The sequence below is a fragment of the Osmerus mordax genome, chromosome 15, assembly GCF_038355195.1.
Source record: "Osmerus mordax isolate fOsmMor3 chromosome 15, fOsmMor3.pri, whole genome shotgun sequence".
In the NCBI taxonomy this organism is placed as follows: domain Eukaryota; kingdom Metazoa; phylum Chordata; class Actinopteri; order Osmeriformes; family Osmeridae; genus Osmerus; species Osmerus mordax.
This window is the reverse complement of record NC_090064.1, coordinates 2,500,421-2,518,068: the sequence shown is the minus strand read 5'-3', so window position 1 is coordinate 2,518,068 and position 17,648 is coordinate 2,500,421. Positions and strand designations below refer to the sequence as shown.

At 44.4% G+C, this 17,648-nt stretch overlaps 1 pseudogene; it reads left to right on the top strand.

Annotated features, from left to right (window-relative positions):
* LOC136957951 (uncharacterized) overlaps window positions 1-16,852 on the top strand; it is a 111,541-nt pseudogene extending 94,689 nt beyond the window's left edge.
* The last annotated feature ends 796 nt before the right edge of the window (window positions 16,853-17,648 follow it).

Below are 17,648 nucleotides of genomic sequence, written 5' to 3'. Positions count from 1 at the left end.
TGAAAATCCTGAAACATTGATAGTATAGGCCAAGAGTAACTACCACACCACAAATGGCCCAATATCACCCATAAGTGACGCTACAGGCCACGCCCTGATACACAAAGATACAAGGCTTTCTGGAATGGGCAGGCTCACCAAGCCCCCTCCCTTCAGTCCTTGGCTTGAAATAAAAGCCCTTGTGGATCTTGATGGTATTGCATTTCAGATTTGGTATCCCATTGGTTAGTCTGCAGCATGGAATTTTACAGTGACAATTTGTAAAGAATATACATTTTTCAGTGGTTTGCAATGTTTGGAGGAATCCGCCATTGCTGCTTGCAGTTATATTTAGGATTCCTCCGTAAGGAGGAAACCTATTGTTATTGTTAGTTTTATTATTATTATTATTATTATTATTCTAGTTCCATGGGAGTCAATGGCAGCCCCTAGAACCCTTGGATAACTTTTTGTTAAATTTGGCACACTCATTAAGGACAGTTCCTTCTATACCTACACCAAGTTTCATGTATCCCATCAGACCACTCTAGCGCCACCAATGGGTCAAAGTTGGACTTGTGTTTACACACGCAACTTTTGAACCGTATGACTTATTTTCAAAAATGAGGTACCGTTGGATTCCCTGGATCAAGACGAGTTCAACGCACCCTATGACGTCAATTTCCGGTTATATAGATTTTCCACCATTTCCGGTTTTATCAAAAACCTTTGAAAGCCTACTCCTCCTACAATTTTTGTCATATCTTCTTCAAAATGACCATAGATGATCTTCAGACCAAGCCTCACAAAAGTTATCCCATGGCGTTTTGATTTTCTAAACCGTTTGTCCGGCACAGCCAATCAAATTCAGCAAAAAAGCAACCAAACAGGAACTTGGGTCAAATCTCAGCAAATCTTTGAGATATCAACACGTAACTTGATATGTCACAAGAAAGACACTACAACATGTTACCATGTGCAAAGGCAACTTCATATCTCAAAAAATGATTGATATAAAGCAAATCGAATTTATCGCTAACGCTAAAATAATGCTTTACACATCCGCCGGTCAAAAACTGATACTTTGATTCAATCACAAGTTCATATGAAGACTCTTGAGAATGTTTAGTACACAAATCTGAGGAAAAGTTGACTGTAACATGAAAAGTCGATTTTATGTGAATATTTGAAACATGCATGCTTGGCTAATTGCTAACGAAATTTTCAATGAAATGTCTCCCCTGCTCTTCAGCGCGCGCGAGCTCCACATTCTCACACACTCAGTCTTTCCCTTGACACACGCGCGGGCTTGGCGAGACGCATACACAACATTTCAGGCAATTGTGGGCTGACCAAGCCCCCACTCATTCCTTGGCTTGAAGTGAAGGCCCTTGTGGATCTTGATGGTAATGCATTTTAGAAAAAGTTCTCAAAATCCTGAAACATTGATAGTATAGGCCAGGAGTAACTACCACACCACAAATGACACACCATTATCCATAGGTGGCGCTACGGCCAAGCCCCAATTGTCCATTTACAAAGTGATGCCATTCGCATCCATTTTGTCCCAAAATTCTGAAATTCATTAGATATGCCTTATTTCTCATGAGGAACAAAAAATCCTCAATAACCTATAACGGCCGCCATATTGGATTTTTTTGTACAATAAAGATTTAGGAAACACGTTTTTTCGCTACTTCTCCTACAATTTTTGTCCAATCTTCCCCAGAATTGGCAGGTATCATCGTCAGAGCAACCCTCACTGAATTCTTCAACAGAGTTTTGAATTTCAAAACCGTTTGTCCGGTACAGCCAATCAAAATCGTCAACAAAGCAACCAAACAGGAAGTTGGATCAAATCTCAGCAAATCTTTGAAATATCACCACCAAACTTGGTGTGTCACGTGAAAGACACTACATCATGTTCCCATGTGAGAAGGCAAATTAATATCTTAAAAAATGATTGAAATAAAGGAAATCTAATTTATTTCTATCTAACGCTAAAATAATGCTTTACACATCCACCAGTCAAAAAACTCTGATTCAATCACATGTTCATAAAGACTCTTGAGAATGTTTAGTACACAAATCTCAGAAAAAGTTGACTGTAACATGAAAAGTTGAAATTTGGTGAATATTTGAAAAATGCATGCTTGGCTTGTTAAGGAAATTTCCAATGAAATGTCTCCCCTGCTCCTCAGCGCGCGCGCTCCACATTCTCACACACTCAGCCTTTCCCTTGACACACGCGCAAGCTTGACGAGACGCATACACAACATTTCAGGCAATTGTGGGCTGACCAAGCCCCCACTCATTGCTTGGTCTTTAGCAAAGGCCCATGTGGATCTTGATGGTATTGCATTTCCGATTTTGTATGCAACGGTAAAAAGTTCTCAAAATCCTGAAACATTGATAGTATAGGCCAAGAGTAACTACCACACCACAAATGGCCCAATATCACCCATAAGTGACGCTACAGGCCACACCCTGATACACAAAGATACAAGGCTTTCTGGAATGGGTAGGCTCAACCAAGCCCCCTCCCTTCACTCCTTGGCTTGAAATAAAAGCCCTTGTGGATCTTGATGGTATTGCATTTCATATTTGGTATCCCATTGGTAAGTCTGCGGCATGGAATTTTACAGTGACTATTTGTAAAGAATATACATTTTTCAGTGGTTTGCAATGTTTGGAGGAATCCGCCATTGCTGCTTGCAGTTATATTTATTATTATTATTCTAGTTCCATGGGAGTCAATGGCAGCCCCTAGAACCCTTGGATAACTTTTTGTTAAATTTGGCACACTCATTAAGGACAGTTCCTTCTATACCTACACCAAGTTTCATGTATCCCATCAGACCACTCTAGCGCCACCAATGGGTCAAAGTTGGACTTGTGTTTACACACGCAACTTTTGAACCGTATGACTGATTTTCCAAAATGAGGTACCATTGGATTCCCTGGATCAAGACGAGTTCAACGCACCCTATGACGTCAATTTCCAAATATATAGATTTTCCGCTATTTCCGGTCGTATCAAAAACCTTTGAAAGCCTACTCCTCCTACAATTTTTGTCATATCTTCTTCAAAATGACCATACATGATCTTCAGACCAAGCCTCACAAAAGTTATCCCATGGCGTTTTGATTTTATAAACCGTTTGTCCGGCACAGCCAATCAAAATCAGCAATAAAAGAAACCAAACAGGAACTTGTGTCAAATCTCAGCAAATCTTTGAGATATCAACACTAAACTTGGTATATCGGTGGACGACACTACAACATGTTACCATATGCAAAGGCTATTTCATATCTCCAAAAATGGTTGATATAAAGCAAATCAAATTTATCGCTAACGCTAAAATAATGCTTTACACATCCGCCAGTAAAAAACTGATACTCTGATTCAATCACAAGTTCATATGAAGACTCTTGAGAATGTTTAGTACACAAATCTGAGGAAAAGTTGACTGTAACATGAAAAGTAGATTTTTGGTGAATATTTGAAACATGCATGCTTGGCTAATTGCTAACGAAATTTTCAATGTAATGTCTCCCTCTGCTCCTCAGCACGCGCGCTCCACATTCTCACACACTCAGCCTTTCCCTTGACACACGCGCGGGCTTGGCGAGACGCATACACAACATTTCAAGCAATTGTGGGCTGACCAAGCCCCCACTCATTCCTTGGCTTGAAGTGAAGGCCCTTGTGGATCTTGATGGTAATGCATTTTAGAAAAAGCTCTCAAAATCCTGAAACATTGATAGTATAGGCCAGGAGTAACTACCACACCACAAATGACGCACCATTATCCATGGGTGGCGCTACGGCCAAGCCCCAATTTTCCATTTACAAAGTGAGGCCATTCGCATCCCATTTGTCCCAAAATTCTGAAATTCATTAGATATGACTTATTTCTCATGAGGAACAAAAAAGCCTCAATAACCTATAACGGCCGCCATATTGGATTCAATTGTGGGCTGACCAAGCCCCCACTCATTGCTTGGTCTTTAGCAAAGGCCCGTGTGGATCTTGATGGTATTGCATTTCCGATTTTGTATGCAATGGTAAAAAGTTATCAAAATCCTGAAACATTGATAGTATAGGCCAAGAGTAACTACCACACCACAAATGGCCCAATATCACCCATAAGTGACGCTACAGGCCACGCCCTGATACACAAAGATAGAAGGCTTTCTGGAATGTGTAGGCTCACCAAACCCCCTCCCTTCACTCCTTGGCTTGAAATAAAAGCCCTTGTGGATCTTTATGGTATTGCATTTCAGATTTGGTATCCCATTGGTAAGTCTGCAGCATGGAATTTTACAGTGACAATTTGTAAAGAATATACATTTTCAATGGTTTGCAATGTTTGGAGGAATCCGCCATTGCTGCTTGCAGTTATATTTAGGATTCCTCCGTAAGGAGGAAACCTATTGTTATTGTTAGTTTTATTATTAGGATTCCTCCGTAAGGAGGAAACCTATTGTTATTGTTAGTTTTATTATTATTATTATTCTAGTTCCATGGGAGTCAATGGCAGCCCCTAGAACCCTTGGATAACTTTTTGTTAAATTTGGCACACTCATTAAGGACAGTTCCTTCTATACCTACACCAAGTTTCATGTATCCCATCAGACCACTCTAGCGCCACCAATGGGTCAAAGTTGGACTTGTGTTTACACACGCAACTTTTGAACCGTATGACTGATTTTCAAAAATGAGGTACCATTGGATTCCCTGGATCAAGACGAGTTCAACGCACCCTATGACGTCAATTTCCGGTTATATAGATTTTCCGCTATTTCCGGTTGTATCAAAAACCTTTGAAAGCCTACTCCTCCTACAATTTTTGTCATATCTTCTTCAAAATGACCATACATGATCTTCAGACCAAGCCTCACAAAAGTTATCCCATGGCGTTTTGATTTTATAAACCGTTTGTCCGGCACAGCCAATCAAAATCAGCAATAAAAGAAACCAAACAGGAACTTGGGTCAAATCTCAGCAAATCTTTGAGATATCAACACTAAACTTGGTATGTCGGTGGACGACACTACAACATGTTACCATATGCAAAGGCTATTTCATATCTCCAAAAATGGTTGATATAAAGCAAATCAAATTTATCGCTAACGCTAAAATAATGCTTTACACATCCGCCAGTAAAAAACTGATACTCTGATTCAATCACAAGTTCATATGAAGACTCTTGAGAATGTTTAGTACACAAATCTGAGGAAAAGTTGACTGTAACATGAAAAGTAGATTTTTGGTGAATATTTGAAACATGCATGCTTGGCTAATTGCTAACGAAATTTTCAATGTAATGTCTCCCTCTGCTCCTCAGCACGCGCGCTCCACATTCTCACACACTCAGCCTTTCCCTTGACACACGCGCGGGCTTGGCGAGACGCAAACACAACATTTCAGGCAATTGTGGGCTGACCAAGCCCCCACTCATTCCTTGGCTTGAAGTGAAGGCCCTTGTGGATCTTGATGGTAATGCATTTTAGAAAAAGTTCTCAAAATCCTGAAACATTGATAGTATAGGCCAGGAGTAACTACCACACCACAAATGACGCACCATTATCCATGGGTGGCGCTACGGCCAAGCCCCAATTTTCCATTTACAAAGTGAGGCCATTCGCATCCCATTTGTCCCAAAATTCTGAAATTCATTAGATATGACTTATTTCTCATGAGGAACAAAAAAGCCTCAATAACCTATAACGGCCGCCATATTTGATTTTTTTGGACAATAAAGATTTAGGAAACACGTTTTTTTGCTACTTCTCCTACAATTTTTGTCCAATCTTCCCCAGAATTGGCAGGTATCATCGTCAGAGCAACCCTCACTGAATTCTTCAACAGATTTTTGAATTTCAAAACCGTTTGTCTGGTACAGCCAATCAAAATCGTCAACAAAGCAACCAAACAGGAAGTTGGATCAAATCTCAGCAAATCTTTGAAATATCAACACCAAACTTGGTGTGTCACGTGAAAGACACTACATCATGTTCCCATGTGAGAAGGCAAATTAATATCTTCAAAAATGATTGAAATAAAGGAAATCTTTTTTATTTCTAACGCTAAAATAATGCTTTACACATCCGCCAGTCAAAAACTGATACTCTGATTCAATCACAAGTTCATGAAGACTCTTGAGAATGTTTAGTACACAAATCTCAGAAAAAGTTGACTGTAAAATGAAAAGTTGATTTTTGGTGAATATTAAAAAAATGCATGCTTGGCTAATTGTTAAGGAAATTTCCAATGAAATGTCTCCCCTGCTCCTCAGCGCGCGCGCTCCACATTCTCACACACTCAGCCTTTCCCTTGACACACGCGCAAGCTTGACGAGACGCATACACAACATTTCAGGCAATTGTGGGCTGACCAAGCCCCCACTCATTGCTTGGTCTTTAGCAAAGGCCCATGTGGATCTTGATGGTATTGCATTTCCGATTTTGTATGCAACGGTAAAAAGTTCTCAAAATCCTGAAACATTGATAGTATAGGCCAAGAGTAACTACCACACCACAAATGGCCCAATATCACCCATAAGTGACGCTACAGGCCACACCCTGATACACAAAGATACAAGGCTTTCTGGAATGGGTAGGCTCAACCAAGCCCCCTCCCTTCACTCCTTGGCTTGAAATAAAAGCCCTTGTGGATCTTGATGGTATTGCATTTCATATTTGGTATCCCATTGGTAAGTCTGCGGCATGGAATTTTACAGTGACTATTTGTAAAGAATATACATTTTTCAGTGGTTTGCAATGTTTGGAGGAATCCGCCATTGCTGCTTGCAGTTATATTTATTATTATTATTCTAGTTCCATGGGAGTCAATGGCAGCCCCTAGAACCCTTGGATAACTTTTTGTTAAATTTGGCACACTCATTAAGGACAGTTCCTTCTATACCTACACCAAGTTTCATGTATCCCATCAGACCACTCTAGCGCCACCAATGGGTCAAAGTTGGACTTGTGTTTACACACGCAACTTTTGAACCGTATGACTGATTTTCCAAAATGAGGTACCATTGGATTCCCTGGATCAAGACGAGTTCAACGCACCCTATGACGTCAATTTCCAAATATATAGATTTTCCGCTATTTCCGGTCGTATCAAAAACCTTTGAAAGCCTACTCCTCCTACAATTTTTGTCATATCTTCTTCAAAATGACCATACATGATCTTCAGACCAAGCCTCACAAAAGTTATCCCATGGCGTTTTGATTTTATAAACCGTTTGTCCGGCACAGCCAATCAAAATCAGCAATAAAAGAAACCAAACAGGAACTTGTGTCAAATCTCAGCAAATCTTTGAGATATCAACACTAAACTTGGTATATCGGTGGACGACACTACAACATGTTACCATATGCAAAGGCTATTTCATATCTCCAAAAATGGTTGATATAAAGCAAATCAAATTTATCGCTAACGCTAAAATAATGCTTTACACATCCGCCAGTAAAAAACTGATACTCTGATTCAATCACAAGTTCATATGAAGACTCTTGAGAATGTTTAGTACACAAATCTGAGGAAAAGTTGACTGTAACATGAAAAGTAGATTTTTGGTGAATATTTGAAACATGCATGCTTGGCTAATTGCTAACGAAATTTTCAATGTAATGTCTCCCTCTGCTCCTCAGCACGCGCGCTCCACATTCTCACACACTCAGCCTTTCCCTTGACACACGCGCGGGCTTGGCGAGACGCATACACAACATTTCAAGCAATTGTGGGCTGACCAAGCCCCCACTCATTCCTTGGCTTGAAGTGAAGGCCCTTGTGGATCTTGATGGTAATGCATTTTAGAAAAAGCTCTCAAAATCCTGAAACATTGATAGTATAGGCCAGGAGTAACTACCACACCACAAATGACGCACCATTATCCATGGGTGGCGCTACGGCCAAGCCCCAATTTTCCATTTACAAAGTGAGGCCATTCGCATCCCATTTGTCCCAAAATTCTGAAATTCATTAGATATGACTTATTTCTCATGAGGAACAAAAAAGCCTCAATAACCTATAACGGCCGCCATATTGGATTCAATTGTGGGCTGACCAAGCCCCCACTCATTGCTTGGTCTTTAGCAAAGGCCCGTGTGGATCTTGATGGTATTGCATTTCCGATTTTGTATGCAATGGTAAAAAGTTATCAAAATCCTGAAACATTGATAGTATAGGCCAAGAGTAACTACCACACCACAAATGGCCCAATATCACCCATAAGTGACGCTACAGGCCACGCCCTGATACACAAAGATAGAAGGCTTTCTGGAATGTGTAGGCTCACCAAACCCCCTCCCTTCACTCCTTGGCTTGAAATAAAAGCCCTTGTGGATCTTTATGGTATTGCATTTCAGATTTGGTATCCCATTGGTAAGTCTGCAGCATGGAATTTTACAGTGACAATTTGTAAAGAATATACATTTTCAATGGTTTGCAATGTTTGGAGGAATCCGCCATTGCTGCTTGCAGTTATATTTAGGATTCCTCCGTAAGGAGGAAACCTATTGTTATTGTTAGTTTTATTATTAGGATTCCTCCGTAAGGAGGAAACCTATTGTTATTGTTAGTTTTATTATTATTATTATTCTAGTTCCATGGGAGTCAATGGCAGCCCCTAGAACCCTTGGATAACTTTTTGTTAAATTTGGCACACTCATTAAGGACAGTTCCTTCTATACCTACACCAAGTTTCATGTATCCCATCAGACCACTCTAGCGCCACCAATGGGTCAAAGTTGGACTTGTGTTTACACACGCAACTTTTGAACCGTATGACTGATTTTCAAAAATGAGGTACCATTGGATTCCCTGGATCAAGACGAGTTCAACGCACCCTATGACGTCAATTTCCGGTTATATAGATTTTCCGCTATTTCCGGTTGTATCAAAAACCTTTGAAAGCCTACTCCTCCTACAATTTTTGTCATATCTTCTTCAAAATGACCATACATGATCTTCAGACCAAGCCTCACAAAAGTTATCCCATGGCGTTTTGATTTTATAAACCGTTTGTCCGGCACAGCCAATCAAAATCAGCAATAAAAGAAACCAAACAGGAACTTGGGTCAAATCTCAGCAAATCTTTGAGATATCAACACTAAACTTGGTATGTCGGTGGACGACACTACAACATGTTACCATATGCAAAGGCTATTTCATATCTCCAAAAATGGTTGATATAAAGCAAATCAAATTTATCGCTAACGCTAAAATAATGCTTTACACATCCGCCAGTAAAAAACTGATACTCTGATTCAATCACAAGTTCATATGAAGACTCTTGAGAATGTTTAGTACACAAATCTGAGGAAAAGTTGACTGTAACATGAAAAGTAGATTTTTGGTGAATATTTGAAACATGCATGCTTGGCTAATTGCTAACGAAATTTTCAATGTAATGTCTCCCTCTGCTCCTCAGCACGCGCGCTCCACATTCTCACACACTCAGCCTTTCCCTTGACACACGCGCGGGCTTGGCGAGACGCAAACACAACATTTCAGGCAATTGTGGGCTGACCAAGCCCCCACTCATTCCTTGGCTTGAAGTGAAGGCCCTTGTGGATCTTGATGGTAATGCATTTTAGAAAAAGTTCTCAAAATCCTGAAACATTGATAGTATAGGCCAGGAGTAACTACCACACCACAAATGACGCACCATTATCCATGGGTGGCGCTACGGCCAAGCCCCAATTTTCCATTTACAAAGTGAGGCCATTCGCATCCCATTTGTCCCAAAATTCTGAAATTCATTAGATATGACTTATTTCTCATGAGGAACAAAAAAGCCTCAATAACCTATAACGGCCGCCATATTTGATTTTTTTGGACAATAAAGATTTAGGAAACACGTTTTTTTGCTACTTCTCCTACAATTTTTGTCCAATCTTCCCCAGAATTGGCAGGTATCATCGTCAGAGCAACCCTCACTGAATTCTTCAACAGATTTTTGAATTTCAAAACCGTTTGTCTGGTACAGCCAATCAAAATCGTCAACAAAGCAACCAAACAGGAAGTTGGATCAAATCTCAGCAAATCTTTGAAATATCAACACCAAACTTGGTGTGTCACGTGAAAGACACTACATCATGTTCCCATGTGAGAAGGCAAATTAATATCTTCAAAAATGATTGAAATAAAGGAAATCTTTTTTATTTCTAACGCTAAAATAATGCTTTACACATCCGCCAGTCAAAAACTGATACTCTGATTCAATCACAAGTTCATGAAGACTCTTGAGAATGTTTAGTACACAAATCTCAGAAAAAGTTGACTGTAAAATGAAAAGTTGATTTTTGGTGAATATTAAAAAAATGCATGCTTGGCTAATTGTTAAGGAAATTTCCAATGAAATGTCTCCCCTGCTCCTCAGCGCGCGCGCTCCACATTCTCACACACTCAGCCTTTCACTTGACACACGCGCAAGCTTGACGAGACGCATACACAACATTTCAGGCAATTGTGGGCTGACCAAGCCCCCACTCATAGCTTGGTCTTTAGCAAAGGCCCATGTGGATCTTGATGGTATTGCATTTCCGATTTTGTATGCAATGGTAAAAAGTTCTCAAAATCCTGAAACATTGATAGTATAGGCCATGAGAAACTACCACACAACAAATGACCCACCATTACCCATAGGTGGCGCTACGGCCACGCCCCAATTGTCCATTTTCAAAGTGATGGCATTTCCACACCATCAGTCTAAAACGTCGGAAACTATACATGCCTTATTTATAATGGGAAACTATACAGTGGTGACCCATACAGTCCACCATGTACGGTGAACATTTTGAAAATGAACAAATATCTTCTTATGAACCATGACTCCAATTGACTAGAAGTTTTGTTTGATGTGTAGGCCACACGTAGTTATGCTTGTTTGCTACCACAATAGCTATGGGAATAAGAGTGAATGCAATGAAGAGGTTATTGAAACGCAATACTCTGAGTTGGTGCATGTCAGTTTAGGCAGAGGTAGCTTTTTAAACCTCTACAGCCATGCCCCAATTTGCCTATATTCAAAGTGATGCCATTTGCATCCCATTTGTCCCAAAATTCTGAAATTCATTAGATATGCCTTATTTCTCATGAGGAACAAAAAAACCTCAAGAACCTATAACGGGCGCCATATTGGATTTTTCTGTACAATAAAGATTAAGGAGACACGTTTTTTCGCTACTCCTCCTTCAATTCTGGTGCAATCTTCCCCAGAATTGGCACACATCATCGTCAGAGCAACCCTCACTCATGTATTCAACAGATTTTTTATTTTCACAACCGTTTGTCTGGTACAGCTCCTCAGCGCGCGCGTGCTCCACATTCTCACACACTCAGCCTTTCCCTTGACACACGCGCAAGCTTGGCGAGACGCATACACAACATTTCAGGCAATTGTGGGCTGACCAAGCCCCCACTCATTGCTTGGTCTTTAGCAAAGGCCCATGTGGATCTTGGTGGTATTGCATTTCCGATTTTGTATGCAATGGTAAAAAGTTCTCAAAATCCTGAAAGATTGATAGTATAGGCCAAGAGTAACTACCACACCACAAATGGCCCAATATCACCCATAAGTGACGCTACAGGCCAAAGATACAAGGCTTTCTGGAATGGGTAGGCTCACCAAGCCCCCACCCTTCACTCCTTGGCTTGAAATAAAAGCCCTTGTGGATCTTGATGGTATTGCATTTCAGATTTGGTATCCCATTGGTAAGTCTACAGCATGGATGTTTGTATACAGTGACAATTTGTGAAGAATATACATTTTTCAATGGTTCGCAATGTTTTGGAGGAATCCGCCATTGCTGCTTGCAGCTATATTTATTATTAGGATTCCTCCGTAAGGAGGAAACCTATTGTTATTGTTAGTTTTATTATTATTATTATTCTAGTTCCATGGGAAAAAAATGAGGTACCATTGGATTCCCTGGATCAAGACGAGTTCAACGCACCCTATGACGTCAATTTCCGGTTATATAGATTTTCCGCTATTTCCGGTTGTATCAAAAACCTTTGAAAGCCTACTCCTCCTACAATTTTTGTCATATCTTCTTCAAAATGACCAGAGATGATCTTCAGACCAAGCCTCACAAAAGTTATCCCATGGCGTTTTGATTTTCTAAACCGTTTGTCCGGCACAGCCAATCAAAATCAGCAAAAAAGTAACCAAACAGGAACTTGGGTCAAATCTCAGCAAATCTTTGAGATGTCAACACTAAACTTGGTATATCGGTGGGCGACACTACAACATGATACCATGTGCAAAGGCAACTTCATATCTCAAAAAATGATTGATATAAAGCAAATCGAATTTATCGCTAACGCTAAAATAATGCTTTACACATCCGCCGGTCAAAAACTGATACTTTGATTTAATCACAAGTTCATATGAAGACTCTTGAGAATGTTTAGTACACAAATCTGAGGAAAAGTTGACTGTAACATGAAAAGTCGATTTTATGTGAATATTTGAAACATGCATGCTTGGCTAATTGCTAACGAAATTTTCAATGAAATGTCTCCCCTGCTCTTCAGCGCGCGCGTGCTCCACATTCTCACACACTCAGCCTTTCCCTTGACACACGCGCGGGCTTGGCGAGACGCATACACAACATTTTAGGCAATTGTGGGCTGACCAAGCCCCCACTCATTCCTTGGCTTGAAGTGAAGGCCCTTGTGGATCTTGATGGTAATGCATTTTAGAAAATGTTCTCAAAATCCTGAAACATTGATAGTAAGTAAGTAAGTAAGTAAGACTTTATTTATATAGCACATTTCATACAAGAATTGTAGCTCAAGGTGCTTTACATAAAATCAATAAAAACAATAATACAAGTGATAAATAATTCAAACAATAATAAAAATCCCAATAAGATCTCTGTTCAAGAGAGAAAACAACTTTAAAAAGTAGGAAAACCCTTTTGAGATAAAATTACTTAAATGCTTCGGTAAAAAGGTAGGTTTTAAGCTGTCTTTTAAAAATGTCTAGAGTGTTAGCTTCCCTAATATTTATGGGTAATTTGTTCCATAGTTTTGGGGCGTAATTGACAAAGGCCGAATCACCAATCTTCTTATGACTGCTTCTGGTGACCTCTAATAGGCCTGCATTTGATGATCGCAGTGTTCTAGCTGGTGTGTAGTTTATAAAGGAGTTAGCAATGTAGCTAGGTCCTTGTCCGTGTAGAGCTTTGTATGTGAGAAAAAGGACCTTAAAGTCAATTCTGAAGGTAACAGGGAGCCAGTGTAAAGTAGCTAGGACAGGACTAATGTGTTTTCTCCTTTTAGTTTTGGTTAATAATCTAGCTGCAGAATTTTGAATGAGCTGTAGTCTTTCAGTGGTTTTCTTGGGAAGACCAGTGAAAAGTGCGTTACAGTAGTCCAGCCGGCTGGATATAAAAGCATGAATTAACTTCTCTGCATCATTTTGGTTTATGAATGGTCGTACCTTTGCTATATTCCTCAGGTGAAAGAAAGCTGTTTTGGTCACTTTATTAATGTGAGAGTTGAAATTCAAATCTGAGTCCAGGATTACGCAGAGACTCGTCACCTCTGGTTTAAGACAGGGGGTTAAGCCTCCAAGATTCTTAATAAGCATCTCTCTTTTGGATTTGGGGCCACATAGTAGGACTTCGGTTTTGTCTTCATTTAATTTAAGAAAGTTATCATTCATCCATTTGTTTATTGCCAACAGGCAGTTTGTAATGGAATTGATGGCCGTTGCATCGTTGGGTTCAGTGGATATATATAGTTGTGTGTCATCCGCATAGCTATGGAAATCTATGTTATGTTTTCTGATTATGTCGCCGAGTGGTAACATATAAAGAGAAAAAAGTAATGGACCTAAGCAGCTTCCTTGAGCAACCCCGTAGCAGTTCTGATGTTTCTTGGACCTATGGTCACCTAAACTAACATAAATACTTACCTGGCAGGGGAGACACCTTGATCAGGAAGTATCAAATCGGCACTCTGGTTCCCGTTTAGCCGTGGTGGTCAGGAAAGAAATCGAAAGTCCGGGGTCTTGCGGTGTATGCGACACGGCTTGCGATTCCTTTGTTGGCTCTGCGGTGGAGGCCAGGTTTTCGATCCCCCTTTCTCTCTTCATTACTTTCCCCCCTTTTTCACCACTTGGCTGGAGACAGAGGCAGAATACGTGGCCTGACCGCGGTTCTGCCAAAATCTTCAGCCCAACCACCCAGCTGCGGAACACCCCGAACAGGCCCGGAACCCTCCGGTGCCACAGGGCCCGGTGAGGGGCAGGAGGCAGGGGAGCAGGAGGAGGGTGCTAGGTCGTGGTAGACCAGCCCTGACCCCTCCGGCTTTCCCAGTACTCCGCCGACTCCCAGACCCGCCCAGCTGCGGAACACCCAGGATAGGACCGGAATCCTCCGGTGCCCGCTGGCCCCGGTGAGAGGCAGGAGGCAGAGGAACAGAAGGAGGGGCTAGGTCGGTGCAGACCGGCCCCACCCTCGACTCCCAGTACCCCGCATCTCCCGGATCCCCATACCCCCCCCCCCTTTGCGGCTGGCCAGACCGCTCGAAAAGTCGGGATAAGGACCTTTTCCGCCAGACCAGACCCGGAGGAAGGAGGGACAGACGGGAGAGAGCCCCACCACCTACGCCGAGAGCAAGCAGGCCACAGGAGAGTGGCACGCCAAGGGCCAAGCACTCTGGTGGCTCTGCCTTGCTCTCAGGTCTTCCTCTGTCCTCCATAGGAAGACTGTCCATCTCAGACCAGACGGGAGGAGGGCCAGGAGCCCCAACACCACCTCTAGGAGCAGGCGGGCCACAGGAGAGTACCGTCCCTTGGGGACGGGCTACCGAGTGGCCTCAGCCGGCTCTGAGTCTTCTTCCCCCCCCCACCCTTGCAGGTTCGGGGAACACGCACCATCACCATGGCTGCCAGGATGAACCCTGGGGCGATGAGACGGGTGAACGCCGTCAGAGTGACGGTGAAATCCGATGAGGCTGCCGGGGACGGAGTCACCAAAGGATCCACAACCACCGCAACGACGACAGGACAGAGAGACACCACAACCGGAATGACCCGCCTGGAATTCAGCAGAGCCGTACTCCAACGAGGTATGGGCTTTGCGCCGCTCGATCTCAACTGCCTGGTGAAACCGCCCTCAACCCCCAACACCTTTGAGGTCAGTTTCAAAACACCACAACTGTTAGAGCAATTTTGGACCATGTACCGCCAGAACAAAAATAACCCGCCTTTCAGCCATCTCCACACAGAACCACTTTCAGACAGGGAAAACAAAGTAGTCACCATTCAATTCCACAACGAAGCTGTGCAGGAGTACGACGTGGAGGTTTGGCTGCGCCGCTATGCCCGCGTCAACTCTGGAGCGAGGAGGGTCCTGGACGAGGATGGAGTGTGGACCGGGGCACGGAAATGGCTGGTCCAGCTCACACCGGATCCTTCAGCGGTGGGCGGTGTCCAACACATCCCCAGTACCATCAACCTGGGGAACCACAGGGGCACCGTCCACTACTACGGTATGCCCAAATTGTGCAGGACCTGCGGCCACCTTGGACATCTGGCCGCGGCCTGCACAAAGACCATCTGCCGCATCTGCCGAGGGGAACACCCCACGGCGGAATGCACTAACACACGCCCCTGCAACCTGTGTGGGCTTCAGGGACACCTCTACAGAGACTGCCCCCACTCCTACGCCAACAAGACAAGGAGGCCGGCCAATACCCCCCCTACGGCACCGCCCGGAGCTCAACCTCAGAAGGAGCAGGCCGACCCCCCTCCACCAACCTCCCCCCCCCTCCCCCCTTCCCCCTCCCCCTCCCCCTCCTCAGACTCCTCCACACCCCCCCTATTCATAATTACTGACCCCGACCCGGTATCGGAACCCGACTCGGTACCGGCCCCCTTCACCGACCTCCCCCCTGACTCCCCGACCGACATCCACCCCCTCTCCCCACTCCCGGGGGCAGTCTCATCCCCGACGACACAACCAGACCTACCGGACTCCCAGACAGACCTGCCGACCCCCACCACGGCAAATCCACCGGGGACGACACGACCGGACTCTGACTCCACCGACATGACCTCCCCGGTGTATCTCCCAATACGTACATCCACCCCTGCCAAGCCGGTGAATGTGAGGGAACCGGCTCTGGTAGGGATCATTCCCTCCCACGACTTACCCCCACACTCCCAGTCACTCTACAACGAGGACTCACCACTCACTGACTGGAACATGGTCGTTCTGAAGAGGAAGCGCAAACCCACCACTGCCACCTCCGAAGACGACTCCACCCCGACTTCTGACTCTCCATCCCCCCCGAAACCACCACCAAAGCCTCCAGGTCCCCCCCCCCCCTCCCCCTCCCCCCCTTCCCCCACGACCTCACCCTGGTCCCAAGTCCAGACGCCAACCCTCCACAGCAGTCTCTGAGCCCACACAGGATCAGACCAGCCAGCCCCGGCCCACCCAAGGACCCTCCGTGCCAGCCGAATCTCCACCACCAGGCAGACGGTGGGGGGACGACGAAGCCGTGAGCAATCAGGGGGAGGTGCCCGACCCGGAATATGGACAGGAGGCCATCAGGAACCTCCAAATCATCGCCACAGGAATCAGCGGACCCGTCAAATCATCACAATCACCATGACTATCACAATAACATCACTCAACACCCGCAGCATGTTACGACTGGAGAAGAGGGCAACCGTTTTCAGACACCTCTCAACACAACCGGCCGACATCTACCTCCTCCAGGAGTGTGCCATCCCCTACATGGAGATGGATGCACTTCTGGAGGGGGAGTGGACTCGGGGAGACTCTCTCTGGTCAGGTTCCAACACCAATAAATCGGATGGGGTCGGGATGTTGGTGGCCAATCCATTTCTCCGACAAACCAGCCACCGAGTCGTCGAGAGCGGGCGGATCCTGGCCGTCGACCTGGAGGTCCGGGGTTCCCCGCTCAGGGTCATCAACGTCTACGGCCCCTCCAACGCCACAGAGAGAGTCTCCCTCTACGCGAAGCTTCGACCTCTTCTGATGACCCCCATGCCAGTATTGGTAGGGGGTGATTTCAACTGCGCCCTGAGGGATGAGGATCGGAGCAAACCCTGGAAGGACAGATCCACCAAAGCACTACAGGACATCATCAATGACTTCTCCCTGATGGATGTCGGCGGCACCTCCCCCCCAACACACACGTGGGTGAGATCCTCGGGCTCTGCCTCTTCAAGGATCGACATGTTCTTGCTCTCGCCAGGTCTGGGAGTGTGCTCCTTCAAGACCCAGGCGACGCACTTCTCAGACCACAGGATGCTGACCGTGACCCTGCGATGGGAGGGACCAGCCAGACCAACGAGGGGGCCCTGGAGGATGAACACATCTGTACTCCAGGACCCCTCCATCAGCCACTCCTTCTCCAGGCGCTACCTGGAGTGGAGGACCCTGAAAGAACTATTTACATCCCCGATAGAGTGGTGGGAAATGGTCAAGTCCCGGGTCAAGGGGTTCTTCGGAGGGGTGGGAAGGAGGAAGGCTCGGGAACAGAGGGCCCGTTTCTACCACCACAACGGGGCCCTGCAACGCCTGAGCCTCCTCCAACTCAGAGGATTCGACGTGACCCGGGAGCTGTCAGAGACCAAGGAGCACCTGGCCACACTCTA